A 15,860-nucleotide genomic window follows, 5' to 3' on the forward strand; every position below is an offset into this window, starting at 1 on the left:
AAAGATGCTATACTGTGAGTAAAAGGTAATTGTATTATCAAAATAAGAGCTGCAAATATATACTATTTCAAAGCAGTCTCCTGAAATCATGACTATCTACTTAACAGTGGTTTTTTGTTTGTTTTTTTTTTTACCTATGTTGTTAAATCTTATCAGTTCTCTGTCATAGTCATCAAATCCACTTCAGGAATGTTAAGTAAACAGTTCATTGTTCTGGATTTGTTCCTTTTTGCCTTGTTATCCATTAATTCATTTATTCAACAAACACTTGTTAGGTACCTAATATATCGAACATTCTCTAGCCAAACCAAAGAGGATGTAAAAAAAGAGTGCAATACAGTCTTTGCCGCACTGGGGATGTAACATTCTAAAGGAAATAAGGCTACAGTCAAATTGCACCAAGCAAAAGTAGAGTTTAATATGAAATATATAAGTGAGATGTGATGAGTTTTCAGAGGAAGTTGAGATTTCTGACATCAGGAGTTTTGGTACCATAATTCACTGTGTCTTTCTCACCATCAAATAATCATCTGTAGGCATGCTGTACAAAGGAAAATAAGCAGACAGGGTCTGCCTCTTTCTAGTAGCTTGTCATCTAAAATGAAAAAACAGAGTCATCTATATAAATAAAGTCAAAATGATATATACATAGCGAGGCTGTGATTTTAAAGGCTTATTAAAGATATTTACAGACACACACACACACACACACACACACACACACACACACCATGTTATATAATCAACTCCTCCTGATGTCCAATCAACTCATGATGTTCATTCCTTCCAAGCCTGATTTCCCACCATTATAATCTTCTATATGCCATTTGTTAGTGGATAAGTAGGGTAGGGCATAAGCTCCATAAACCCACAGTTTAAACCTATGTGTGATACCTGGAGGGGAAAAGTGCACTTATGGAGTCTCCTATTGCATTCTATCCTCATTAGAATAGATTAGTTTAATAAGTTAGCTAATTATTAGGCATACTGAGACTGGCCCTGAGAGAACATTTGGCAGTGATGGTAAGTTTTGATTTGGAGGAGGACATCATGGCAACAATAAACTTCGAACTGACAGAATGAAGGTGTCAAGCCAAGGAATTTGTACCCCATTAATGAAATCTAGAATAAGCATTGGGATGAGGGAGTCAAGATAGGGCAGAAAGGAAGGAGTTAGTAGAACTATAAAGCTTAACACAGGTCATAAACTTGGTCTGTTTTTTTTTTTTCAATTTTGTCTCTGGTCAATCCTGGTAACAACTGATGCAAAAGAACTTATAGACATCCCCCAATAAATAAGATATACCTAGATTGATGTTATCCTGACAAAATTTCTAGATAAAATATCCCTGTCTTTAGTATTTTCCAGACTTTGGAATTTAAATATCTTTTACCCCTAAAAATAGAATTTGATTCATTTTTATCAGTGCAATTTGACTGAATATTTTGTTTTGGGCAATTGATTCCTATCTTGGAGCAAATAGAAATGAAATGAAAAAGAGTGGCAGTAGAGAATTGGAGTATGCCTAATTAAAATTCTAAAAATAAGAAAATTTATATAGTATCTACTTCTACTTGATGCAGCAAATTTCTGTATATTGAGTCACCTAGTAATGAATGATGACACCTAATAATGAAAAATGACATACCCTTAGAAAAATGTGCTTTTGGTTTTTTTGGATTAATAATCTTTCCACAGTGACTGCCTAGTTCCCATTGGTTCTATCCTCCCTTCTTTCCCCTATTTCCAGTTTCCTACTGTGTCTTGTCTTCCTCAATTAGGATGCAAGCTTCTTGAGAGTGGGGGGCTGTCTTATTTTGTTGTTTTTGTATCTCTAGGACTTAGCAAAAGGCCTGGCCCATAAATACATAATAAATATTCTCCCTTCTTTTCTTTCTATCTGTCTGTCTATCTATGTATCTATTTATCTATCTATCTCTATATCTATGCATCTATCTCTCTATCTATCTTTATAATAATTAGGCAAAAGACTACACCTCTGCCTGAATGCTAGGAATTTTTCTTCATGGATCCAGAGGACCATCATATTGCTCCTAGGCCTAAAAACAAGCCAATCTTATGGTGTATAGTTGATCAAATATCTACAGATCAGAGGAAAAACACTCCTCCTGCCCAAGGGAGTTGATTTGGCAGGCCAGAGAAGGACCCAGGTCCACCCTATTCAGCATGAAGGAGAGATGAGAAAGGTCAGTTACTACCTTAGATGCTCAACATTATTATACTCATATTAAAGAGCATAGCAGGGACAATATACCTCTAGGTCCTTTGTGGTTTTTTTTCTAAGTAACAGAGGAAGTGTCTTTTGTGAACAATCTTTCCCTATAGACCATCAGTAACAGTTCAATTAGTTTTATCATATGCATTTAATTTTGTGGATACTTTCATTCTCTCCTTCCATTTATGGAAGTGTTAATCTCTTTGATTCTATCACAGTTGGGGGAGAATGGGCCTTCACCAACTATGTAAACTCTCTGTACAAACCATAGGAACCTCTGAACTCTATTAAAATGACCGATAAGCAATCTTGGAAAAACAGTGTCCAGGAATGGATAACTGAGCAAGCACAGGAAAGCACACTATAATTACTGCTTTGTTGACTCATTCTGAGAGCAACTGTGACCAGACAACTTTCCATGATAAATTAAGTTTTAATTCATTATTCCTATAGGAACAAGTAATGGTATTTTTCCCCTTGGCAAATATTTCCCAAAGCAACAGGCAACACAAAGTTAAAGAGTATATGTGTTCTCACAAATCTAATAACAAATCTGAGCCTACCTCAAAGTCCATGCTAACTGGATAAAAATTTGCCAGAAACTTTGACATCAAAATCCAAATATAGGTCTGAACAGAGGCTCAAATCAACTTCCCACATATGATTTATTATGGGTAGCATAGAAAGTCATTCCAACATTTTGGTTCAATATTGGTACAGATCCACCTACAAAGAGATCTTTTAAAAGACAAGGAAATCTCAAGAATAATACAAACATGGCATGGAATCTAACCTTTAAGTTTCTGTAATCAAAAGGAAGGGAATTAATTTTTCACATAGATATTAAGTAGGTATAAAAAGAAGAACATACATTGGTACATGGGAGTAAAGAAGTACTTTAAAGTGACTAGAGCCAGCCAGGGCCAATCTGTGAAGGCCCAGGGAGCATAAATCAGAGTCAGAGTTGTAAAGGAAGGGGGATGGGGTTCAATGAAAATAGTTGAAGATTGGCTTCCATTCTCTAGTTACTCAATGCCCAACCCTTGAAAGTTGTCTCCTGCCCAAAACTCTCTGTTAAGACCACTTTCCTAAGGGAACATTGAATCCACTGATCTTTTATTAATCACGATTGTCCTTTATTTCTCTGAAGCATTTCCTTGACACAAAACTCTTGAACTCAACAGGGCTTCAGAGGTCAGATAGTCCAACCCTTTTATTTTAGAGATGAGAAAAGTGAGTCCCAAGGGAATGAAGTAAATTTCTTCAGGTCCACAGATATTAAGAATCAAGTAGTATTAAACCCAAGCCTTATGACCCAAATGTCCCTATTCTTTCCATCCCAGAATTACTACCCAATCCTTCTTAAGATTCTTTTTTCTTCTTAAATTTCTGTAACATTGATAATATTTTAGTTCTCCTTCTTTGACTATGTCCTTTTTAACTGATTTTCTTTCCATAATTTACTATATGAAATATACAGTATTTCGAAAGTTCTATTATTGGCCCTCTACTCCACATATACTCTGGCCTTTGGTGATCTTATTCAACCCTAGGCTATCACTGAATGGGGTTTTAATCTATGGCAAAATAATCTATATTTCAGATCCATCTTCATATCAGGGCCCAAGTTATGTTGGCTATCACATAGAAGTTATACCACTGTCCCTTCAAACCTAATTTGTACAATATCAAAAGGATCATCTTTCCCCAAAAACCAACTCTTTAATTTTGCTTTTATCTTTTTGTTCTCAGAGCTTAGCACAGTATCTGACACATGGTAGGCATCTAATAAATGCTTGTTGATTGATTATTTCCCCTGTCGTTTTTACATATATTCTCTCTTTGGAGTTATACATGAACTCTGTGAAGTAGGGATAGTAAATATTTGGGAAGGAGAGGGCTTTACATATTTTTTTCTAATTAACAAAAATCTACTTTTTTTTTTCCCTTAGAACTCTCCTCCATTAAAAAAAGGAAGGAAAACAAAACCATTATAACAAATATGCATAGGCAAGTAAAACTAATTCCTGCATTGGCCATATCCAAAATATCTCTAATATCTGTGTCAATTTGTGATATAAATTTACTCATCTCATTTTACAGATGAGGAAATTGAAGCTCAGAGATATTGGTGACTGTCCCCCATAGCTTATGAAACCAATCCTGGTGATCTTTCTGCTACACTTTTCTCATGCCATGTAGCATATGATATCATGTAGTGTATATTTGTTTTATCTCTCTCTGTCAATAAGATTAAAAGGTCCTTGATACCATGGGTGATTACTACTTTTTTGTGTCCATTGTACTGCCTAGTGCAATGCCTTTGTAGGTTTTCAATTAAAAAACTTTAATAAAATTGGATTATGTCAATAAGGATTGAATTAAATAAAATTTTACTAAGGTTATCTACATAAGTTTGCCATACTTTAGTATATCATTTGAAGGAGGGGTGAATATGTTTAAGGAAGGACTTATAAGTCTACTTGAATAGAAGGAAGATATGGTCAGGTGAAGATTGAAAAACACTAACTTAGGCTGTAACTGTGTACTTTAAAGAGTCCAATTTCCATTTGTTGCAGGCTTGTTGTTTATTCAAAGTGTTAAGAGATAGCCTTCAGCTGCTTTGGTTCCCACAGAAAATACACAGCATTCTTGGGGGGAAATAGCTAAGTTTGAGATCAAAGATTCACTTCTGAGTTTTTTGCCTTTCTAAGACTATATCCCAAAGTATCTATATCCCAAAGCAAATCACTTTATGTGCTTGCATTAGGAAGTTGTTAGGAGGGAATGGAAATTATCATGGGTGAAAAGCAAAATGTCCTCATAATTGCATAGCTACTCATTTACATACATTTTATGGAAGATCACCCAGATATGAAGTGCGGTCAAGATTTAACAAAGTGTTTTCAACCTGCCATTTTCTTTTGACATTCATCAAACTATACTGTTCCATCACTTTGCATTTCTCTTCCTTTTTTGTGGCAAAAATCCCACCCAATAAACCCTTTTCTCATAATTATTCACCTATTTAAGAAAACTTATTTACCCAATGAATAAGTCTAGGAATGTGGTTAATAAGTTAATATTCTTTTTCCCATTATTCTTTCCATGAAAACAAGTAATTTATGAATAATTTCTGGCTTTTACAAATATTTAGAGTCTTTGACAAGTCTAAGGAATATTTTAATTTTTCTGTAACTTTATCTCATAGTATATTTTCTGTTACCAGAAAAATACATAGGGTAAAACACACACACACATAGAAGATAAAATATATAAGTAATAAATATTTTATCTATATATCTTATATGTTATTTTTTATTAAATATTTTAGTATTTCCACAATCTATATTCAGATGGTCAATATTATGTAGACATAGTCAGATCCTTGCAGTTTATCTGAAACAAAAGAATCCAGATATATTCAAAAGACTTCTCATTTGTTTTTTGAAACTTTGTGGTATATATATCTGACATGAAATATATTTTCCAAAAGCAGATACTAAGTTTCATTCCTTGTAAACACATGTTTTTCATACTATAAGTATTCTTAATATACAGAATTTTAAATGAGCATAATTGATGGAATGGGTAACTAGTTAGGTACATATGACCTAAAGACTTGAAGTCTAAAAAAATTCAAGTTGAAATATATTGGTAGCACATTAGATGATGAAATCTATTGATAGATGGTGATATTGCAATCCAATTCTATTAGCATTTTTAAGTAATTTAGCACCATAGATTCATCAGATGGAAAGTGATCCTAGAGATCAAACCTTTAGGCTCCTAGTTTAGGTCCTTTGGAATGCAGCAAGGAACAGGGAAAGTAAGCAGGAAAGTAAAATTACAGAAATTATTTATCAAATAAGAGAAATAAACATGGAAGAACATGAAAGAAATATCAAAAATGAGAAGTAGAGAGGAGAGGAAGAGGCAGGTCAATAACAAGTAGAAAGATTTGTGGGGGGTGGGGTTTAACATATAGAAAATTGTGCAGAACCTCCTCTCCTATGAGTATAGAATAGAATATTATCTATGTTGTCAGACATAGCAAATATGTTGACTGGTTTTGCTGAACTGCTTTTGTTTCCTCATTTTTAACCATTATTATAAGGGATGGTTCATGTTTAAAAAAGAGGGGGGCAGGAAATATTCATAAATAAAGATGACATAAAATGTCAATATGATAAAAAAAATTAAAGGGAATTCTTTAGAGTTTTAAGTGAATATGCATGTGTATTTTCTCTACCAATTAAATCAATTAGGAGTGCTTTGTCATCTGCATTAAAAAAAAGTTCTATTCTGGGCAACTTTCTGTACTGTTTCCTGTTTTTTCATTTTATCTCCTCCCTCCCCCCATCCCCTGGAGATCTCTGACCCTTAAATTATTTCTGGGGATCTGTTCTACATGCCTAAACAAAAAAGCAAACAGTTCTAAGGGAAATACAGACCCAGGAAATATATTATGAATTAACTTAATTAATATGCTTTAATCTCAGTTTCCTCAACTATAAAATAATGAGTTAGAACAGATTAGTTCTATCAACTATGACATTAGCATTACCTTCTTTATTTAATGCCACAAGTCTCTGATTTAACCTTTCTCCCATTAAAAGTTTTGAAATGAATCTATTTTGCAATTCTTTTTATGGGAACATTTATAATGAAAATCAATGAGAAAATAAAATGTGTCACGTGAGCAACAAGACAGTAGAGTAGTAGCTTCTGCATAAATACCCAAACTAACAATCTCTGAAGAAAGTAATCTATAATAACTAAAGCTAAAGTCATAAGAAATGAAAATGGAAACAGTTCACTTTGTAAAAGCTTCCTGAAATAATACTGAAGAATTTAAATTTAAAGTTCCCATTCACCATTCCCAACCTTAGTTTACTCATGCACCAGCTACAGCTACTGCAAGCAAATTTACAAGTTTCGAAATCGAAAGTAATTTTTACCTATTCCACCCACAGTAGTGACATAGTCTGAAACATGGAAAAAGGACTAGAGTGAGCGCCCCCCCCCAAAAAAAAAAGAGGACTGAAAACATGGCCCAGGTGTTTTCCTCATGGAGTTTACTTTGGTCAAGGACATAAATAGAACTGCACAACCTCCATCTCAAGGAATCTGAGGATTGTCAACTTTTTGAGGCTATAAAAGAGAAAAAGTTTATGTCAAAGCAGTAGAATGGGGAAAGACAGGATAGTGAAGATGGAAACAAAAGAAAACTACTTCTGGGATTACAAAAAACTGGTAGAAAAACAAAAATTCAAACTGACAAAGTGTAGGTATAAGCCAAGCCAGCAAGCAAATAAAAAATGAGATTCATTTTTTTTAACAGGAGGAAATGCTTGAAATCATTAATAATTAGAAAAAAGGCAAACATAAAAATCTCATACCTAAGAGAGTATAAAAATTGAGAGAAAAGAAAACAGACAAATACCGGAGGGACTGTGGGAAAACATATATATTAATTCATTGCTGATGGAATCATGACATGATCTAACCATTCTGGAAAGCAATTTGTAACTACACATAAAAAGTCACATGCCATTTGACACAGCAATGTCATTTTTGTATCTATATTTTAGAAAGTTCAAAGAAAGAAGGATAAAGATTTATATGTACAAAAATTTATTGTAACTTTTTTTAGTAGTAAAGAATTGATATTCATCAATTGGGGAACTGATGAATGAATTGTGACATATGAAATAGATTAAATACCATCGTACTCAACACTCTTGCATTGTTGAAATGATAAGAGAGAAAAGGTTTCAGAGAAATCTAGGAATAAATGTATGAACTGATGTGGAGTGAAGTAAGGCAGAACTAAGAGAACAATTTATATAACAAAAATATATTTAAGACACACAACTTTAAATACTTAGGAAATCTGATCAACACAATGACAAACTGCAATTCTGAAGCACTCTTTCTGAAACACACTCCCCACTTCCTGATGATGGACTCAGAGTGCAAACTCATACCTCTACCAACTCCACTCAGCTACCAAGATGATGTTTCTAAAGCTTTGGTCTACCTATGTCACACTCCACCCTCAATGAGTTCCAGCAGCTCCCAGTTTCCTCTAGCATCAACTTTTAAAACCTTTCTTTGGTATTTAAAACTCTTCATTACCTGGATCCTTTCTTACCTTTCTAGTTTCCTAACACTTTGGTCCCCCTCCACAGATTTCAACTCACTATGCTGTCCTACTTAAGGATCCTCAAACACAGTACTCTATGCCATGTATCTGTCCCTTTGCACTAGATGTCTGCCATGCCTAGAACGTTCTACCTCTTCACCTCTACCTCTTAAGTTTCTGGATATCCTTCAAGAATACCTCATCAACTCAATATCCACCATCTGAATCCTTTCCTGGTTCCTTAAGCTATGAGGCCTTTAAGAGCTCTTTCCATCTATTTCATATACTTTTGGTGTCCCGAAAGTCTTAGTGCAGATTTAAACTATTACAGCTTTGTCTTAGTGCAATTTTAAGCTATGAAAGCTTTGAAAGAGTTAATAGCTTAAAATTGATATATGTATGTATGTATGTGTGTGTATATGTGACATATATACACATACATCTATAGGTGCATATGGATGTATATAACATTTTGAGTCTACCTATGCACATATTATCTCTCCCATTTGGTTTGGTTGTACGCTCCTTACAGGCAGAAGCAATGTTTTTGCCTTTCTTTGCATTCCCTACCATTAGCACAATTTCAGGAACATAATAAATACTCAATTAATACTAGTTAACCATTGACTGACTGAATCACCGGCAGTGAACACCTTCAACCAGGTATAAAAGCAATGCTTCCCCAAGGAGTCCCACCCCCACCACCACAACAACATTAGAAGTACTACTTTCCAAAACCCTTCTGTCCAGCTCTTGGCTTGACCTGTGGATTCTCTGGACACTAAAATGATAGAATTTGTTAAGGGACCTCAGAGTTCATGTAGACCTAATCCAAGCTGGAGCACAAGGAATAGGAACAGTTTACATTTCTACAGCAGTTTTCAATTAACAGAGTAACATATTGGTACTCTTTCGATTGATCCACAGAAATGCTATAGACAGGGAATGTAAATATTATCTCCATTTTTTAGATAAGGAAATGGAGGCACAGATGCATCAGTGATTTGCTCATGGTCATTACAGCTGGTATAACTAGTAGGTAGCAGAGATGAGAATTAACATTGCTTTTTTTTTTTGCCCACAATCCAATCAAATGAAATTTAATTCAATAGAGTTTTAAGTGACTCTTATATGTCCAGTACTCTTCTAGGGAACGGAATAGGTTTAGATAATACATAGTACATATCTTCATGGAGCTGACAGTCTAGTTGACACAGACACAAATAAAAATAACTAATCTAGTATTGTAATAAAATCTAGAATACTTTGCATTGTAACATATTGCCTTCTCTACTGAATTCCTTCTTTAACATCCATGATCATCTAACTTTTATTTGAAGGTGAACCCCAGAGATATCAAGCACTACTCTATGAGGCAGCTCATTCATTTTTTGGACAGCTTTAGCCATTAACACACACACACATATATTTAAGTGAAAACTCTTTCTATTTAATTACCACTCTTCCGCACTAGTTATTCCCCCCTATGGCTAAGAAGAAGAAGACTCAACTCTCTTCCTCATGTTGACTTTGAAATGCCTACTTGGATTTTTGACTACATTGCTCTCCTGTTTTTAATACTGAATCAAATGGAAGAACCAGGTAGGTCACTGCCTGAGCCCCTCTGATATATCTACAGCACCTTGGCTTAGATTGTTTACACAACATCTGCCTCATTCCTCACCCAACATTATAATTTGGCTGATCTAAGAGGAACTGTAAAATTATGCCCCATTTGGTTCAACCTCTAGCCCTAGTTTCTGTAGAATCTTACTCATTTTATCTCTGTGGTTCAGTTTCTCCAACTGTGAAGTGATTTGAGATCCTCTCAAAGGCCCTCAGAGTCAAATACTGATATATTGCTATTTTTACACTCATAGTATTTCTTAATTATGTAGTTTTGGAAACAATTCACCAGCTATAACATTTAAAGCATAAGAGATTTTCCCCTTTCTTTAACAATTGTACATCATCCTATCATTCTAGGATTTCTAAGCAGTATACTCCCTAGTTCCCAATTTATCATGAACACAAAACTTTCAACTGCCAGGATGGGGAGGGGGAGAGGGGAATGCTTTAAATTAAGACATAGAATCAGCTTCATGTTTAAAACATCTAAAATAACTTTGCTGTAGGAAAGAGGTTACATACTCAGCCTGAGACAATATCCGCTGACAGCACCAAGGCTGGAGTTTTGTTTCAGCCAGCAGCTCGCTCACAGAGAACAACAACAGAAATAAAAGGTCATATGCAAGTCGGCTAATATTCTAACAGGGACATTTTTAACCTTGAACTTAAAAAGAAACACTGAAATTTTCCATCGTATGTGATGCTAAATATTTAATGGTCAATGCCAGGGGTCTCCAGGGTGAGTTTTCTTGAAGAACTGAATTCCTTCCTGGGCAGCACAAGGAGTTAGTGTTCAGTGGTGGCCTGGGTACTATGTACTCTGTGTAGCCCATGACATTTTTTTTTTTGTTTTTCCCCTAGTGAATCCCCAAGAGCTTCAGGAAAACCTTTGTCAAGAGGAAGGGTTTTCATTTTGGAGCTGCTGGGTTTTTTGTTTTTGTTTTTGCTACATTTTTTTTTCCCTTTAAGCTGGGGGCAGGAGGGAATCACTGTGTGCGGGCCTAGATTTTGTCAGTATTGTAGACCAAAAAAACTGAAGTTTGTGGCCCAATGAACAGAAAAAGGTCCCAAAGAGCTAGTATGCCTGTGTACACATATAACTTTACATCCAATTTAAATGCACATTTTAGTGAGGTTTTTTTTTTCTTTCAACCAACAAAGGAAAACGAATGTTTCTGCCCTAAAGCTTCTATCAAAGAACCATACATAGTTCCATTCTTCCTCACTCCCTTTGATAAAGGCCTTAGGGCTGAAACCCTGGCTTTTCTTTCATTCATTCCAGTGAAAGAGGGATAGTGGGGGGTGGGGAGCACTTTTAACCCTTTCCTGTCAATCTTGGGCTAAACTGGTTACACATAGCCAGCCTATTAGGATCTCAAGTTTTTCCATAGCTTGAATTGTATCCAATAACATAAGCTGCACAGGATGGTTAGGCATGGATAGATAGCAATTTGTGTTATTATCTTATACTGATGAAATCATAGGTTGATTGGAGAACTGGAGTATCCAAAAAGAGAATCAATGAGTTCTGATTGGATTTTCATAGCATGAAAACACTACAGAAAATTCAAATAGGAATTTGGCTTCTTGCATTCAATTCCAAGGATCTATCGTACCAAACTCTATGTGTTTGGGATTTCTAGAAATATGCATTTGCTTTAGTAAAATGGGTTTCAAATGAACCACCTGGTTTTACAAAGAAGCATGCTATAATTGTAGATTTACTCTATATAGTATATTTCAGATGGCACAAGGTGAACTATACCAACCAGATCCAAGACTACTTTACTCCTCTTCCCCTCGACCTCTCTTTCTATCCCTTTCCCTGTTTTCAAAATCCAGAACAGCATAGCTCCTATTTTCCTTTACCCAGTCCCCAAGTTATATTTGTAAAAAGGAAAAATTTTGCATTGATTTACCCAGGTTTCCCCCCTTCTCTTTTGCCTAAACAAACTTTAATTGTTTTCTACTAGGCAACACAAGACAATTATCTCCCTGTGATAAATATACCCAGTGACCAATCCCAGATCATGGAGTCATGTAACAGAGTCAGGACCTAGCTAATGACTTCAGAATTATTGGGTACCTTGGAATGGTGCAAGAACATCAAAAAGCTGGTATGTCACATTGGGGTTTTTTGCTTCCAACGCTGGAAAAGATTTTGAGTATTCAAAAAGACATTTGTGTCGATACCAGAATAAAACTACATTGATAACATCCAAAGATGAGGTAATTTCCTTTTGTTAACAGCAGGTGAGAAGCTCTATCTGCTAAGAGAAAAAGATAAGAATAGAGAAAGTGGGGAGACTATGTAGTTGTGAGTAGTGGGCTTTTCACTTGTATTTTTGTTTACCAAAGTAAAAGTGAATGAGGTAGGAAAGAGAATATGCAGAAATCAGAAAACCTTAATTGTAAGGAAAATAAATAATCATTCTTATGTTCATGCCTTTTTGCCCTAAGTTTTAGGTAGATCATCTAATATAGCACTTTGGATTTAGGATTCAGATGACCTAGGCACTGGTCCTAGCTCTGCCACTAATGCTATATTTGACATTCACCTTGCTCCCCAGAATTATTTCTTTATTTGTAAATGGGGGTCATAATATTTGTATTACTGTTAGCATAGGGTTACTTTGAGATTCAAATAATATCATATATGAAAAGACCTTTATAATTATGAAGTGCAAGATATTGTAAGAAGTTTGTTTCCTTATCTTTTGGACATGAGTAAAATATGAACATAATTTGAGTTATAGCTAAAAAGAATGGTATCAGTGTCCAAATTGTATTTGTATAGCGTTGTCACAAACATGTTTTTGTGTGATATACACATGCTTTTGCATATGTAAAGAAGCACACCTGTTTCTGAAGTATGTTATTTTTTTCCCTAATGCAGGTCTTGAAATAAGACACTGTGATTTAAATATGAGATCCCAAATGTGGTCTATTAAATGAAGACTACTATGCAACACAGTATCCTCTGTTCAAGAACAAAAGCTAGAGATGAGTCCACCAAAAAGACAGTGACCATTATAAAGAATTATTATAGATCTAGGAATCCTTCAAAAAAATGGAAAAAAAATAATGCTTTAATAACTGCAAGCAGAGACTTTATTAGAGCAGAGAGAGAAAATTTTTCCACAAAGATTATAAGGAATACTACCAAGAAGGAATAAAGGAAAAGATCTTCTTAAAAGATAATTGCTCTGGAGGAAAGAACTAAAAGAAGAAATAGTTTAGAAGAAAAAGCAGTAAAGCTTACCTCAGTAACAGATTCACTGAAAACTAGAATAATAGAAATAAATGAATCCACAGGGTAATAAGAAATAATAGAAAAAAATTTTAAAACAGAAGAAAATATAAGATATCTGATAAATATTTTAAAGCTGAACTGGAAATTAAACCAATGATATAAACTTTAAGAATCATTGGGTTCTGCCCAACATACCCAAAATACAGTATCTTTTTTTCAAATAGTCTGGAAACTATATTTTGAAAAATCTTAAATGAAGACTGTGTAGATCTATTAAAACCAGAGGTCAAAGTATAACTAAAAAGAATATACCAATCATTTCCTGAAAGAAACTCTAAAATGAAAAATCTCAGAACTGCCATAGCCAAAATCAAGAACTCATTAAAGAAAAATACTGGATACTTCAAGTATGCAAAAAGAAGCAGTTTGAATACCAAAGAACCACAGTCAGCATCACACCAGATTTAATAGCTTCTACTATAAGTGAGAAGAGATTTTGAAAACAAGATTCTAAAAGGCAAAAAATAGAGGTCCATAAACTAGAATATCTTACCTTGCAAAGTTGAATATAATCCTGTTAGGAGGACAAGAGAAAGAGGGAATGAATCTCTCATGGAATAAAGGACCTTTATGAATTTCTAAAGCAAAGACAAATTTTATTAGGAACCTCAAAATATAAACACAAGAGTCAAGAAAAATCTAGAAAGATAAATGCACTTGAACAACTGGAAAGAGATGTTATCTCCTGAAGTTATTGAGAGAAAAGTATACACTGTAAGCCTTAAACCAAATAGAAATGTGAAATAATATTATCTATCAAAATGTGAAATAACATTATCTATCAAAAAGAGGAAGGAAGGAAGGAAGGAAGGAAGGAAGGAAGGAAGGAAGGAAGGAAGGAAGGAAGGAAGGAAGGAAGGAAGGAAGGAAGGAAGGAAGGAAGGAAGGAAGGAAGGAAGGAAAGAAGGAAGGAAGGAAGGAAGGAAGGAAGGAAGGAAGAAGGAAGGAAGGAAGGAAGAAGGAAGGAAGGAAGGAAGAAGGAAGGAAGGAAGGAAGGAAAGAAGGAAGGAATAGACTAAGGTTGAATTGGTATGACTTGTTCTTAGTGAACTTATGCTAGTTCATAAAGATTCCTACATTATTTGTTTACAATAATTCAGTCCTTCAGAGCTTGTAATTTTATCTACATAAATACTCCTGAAATTGATGAAGATCACAATCCCTTTGTAACTCATTATAAGGTCTTCAAATTTACAATGACCAAAAAATTATTATCCTATTGTCAACCTGATCATGAGTCCCTCCAAACTTAGCAGGGCATGAGAGTAGAATTTGGGGGCAGCAAGGCCTGGAGAAGACCTAAATTCAAATCCAGCTGCCAACACTTACTAGTTATGTGAACCTGGGCAAGTCATTTAACATCTGTTTGCCACAGTTTCCTATGGGGATAATAATAGCATCTCATTCCCAGGATTATAGCGATCAAATGAAATAATATTTGTAAAGTGCTTAGCACAGTGCCTGTTAGGTTCTACCTAAATATTAGCTATGAAAATAGTAATTAAATAATTCTACTTTTTCTTTGTACCATCTATCATGAGCTTCAGATTTATATTTACATAGTTCTCCTTTCTTCCAGACACATTAAATAATTTTCAAATGTCATACTTTGATACATTGCTATACTAGTGATAATAATAATGATAATAGCTAGCATTTTTATAGTGCATTTAAGTTGGCAAAGCACCTCATCAATATGTTTTCATTTTATCTTCATGAGAACCTAAGAGAAGGTGTCATCTCCTTTGACAAATGAGGAAACTGAGGCAAAGAATTATGTGGGAATAAGGGGAAGAGAATAAGCATTTATATAGTGCCTACTATGTGCCAGGGGATGTATGGGTGTTCAAAGAGGACTAATATCTCTGGTGAGAGGGCTTTCTGAGACCTTTTCTGGGCTGCTCATCTACCTTTGGTGTCCAACTGGCATTTAACTCTCTCACCTGCAGCTCCAAGAAATTGCAGCATGCACAGTAGCCACACCTAGGTAAAGCATCTTGGCAGTCAGGGTGAACCAGGCTGAGGGTAACTGATGGGTCATAAACCCATCAGTGAATTAGGGAAGGTATCTACCCCAAGCATGTGAGGACTTTCCCTGGTGGAGTGGGCAGATGAGAACAATTTGTTCCAAGGACCATTAAGGGGGCTGAAGCAGGTTCTGTGGAGTGCTCAGAGCTTCATCAGACAGCAGACTCAAGGTCATCCATTGAACCCTGGGCCATCACCAGTCATCTTGACTTCTGTCTTGTCACTGGACTTAGATGGCCCTAAAAGAGTGAGGTTTACAACTTTGTAAAACTTTTCCTCACTTAAATCTGATTTACACATAAGTCAAAATATCACCCTCTGATGTCATTGGTCCTCTTCAAAAAAGGACAAACAGCCATACGCCAGGTGCTATGCTAACCACTTTACAAATATTATCTCAGTTTATTCTCATAAACAGCTTGTGAGGTAGAAACTGTTATTATTCCCAGTTTATGATTAAAGAGACTGAGGTAAACAGAGGTAAAGTGACTTACCCAGAGTCATA

General features: G+C 35.1%; 1 long non-coding RNA gene across 2 annotated transcripts in view; it reads right to left on the reverse strand.

Annotated features, from left to right (window-relative positions):
- Positions 1-431: 431 nt before the first annotated feature.
- LOC138153013 (uncharacterized) overlaps positions 432-15,860 on the reverse strand; it is a 665,929-nt gene continuing 650,500 nt past the window's right edge. For both annotated transcript variants that reach the window (XR_011166271.1, XR_011166272.1), the window contains one exon: positions 432-595. This is a non-coding gene — a long non-coding RNA (uncharacterized lncRNA). The remainder of the gene's footprint in view (positions 596-15,860) is intronic.

Source organism: Petaurus breviceps, unplaced genomic scaffold, assembly GCF_028583685.1.
Source record: "Petaurus breviceps papuanus isolate PSGF00001 unplaced genomic scaffold, PetGlider_PUasm1.0 90977, whole genome shotgun sequence".
NCBI lineage: Eukaryota > Metazoa > Chordata > Mammalia > Diprotodontia > Petauridae > Petaurus > Petaurus breviceps.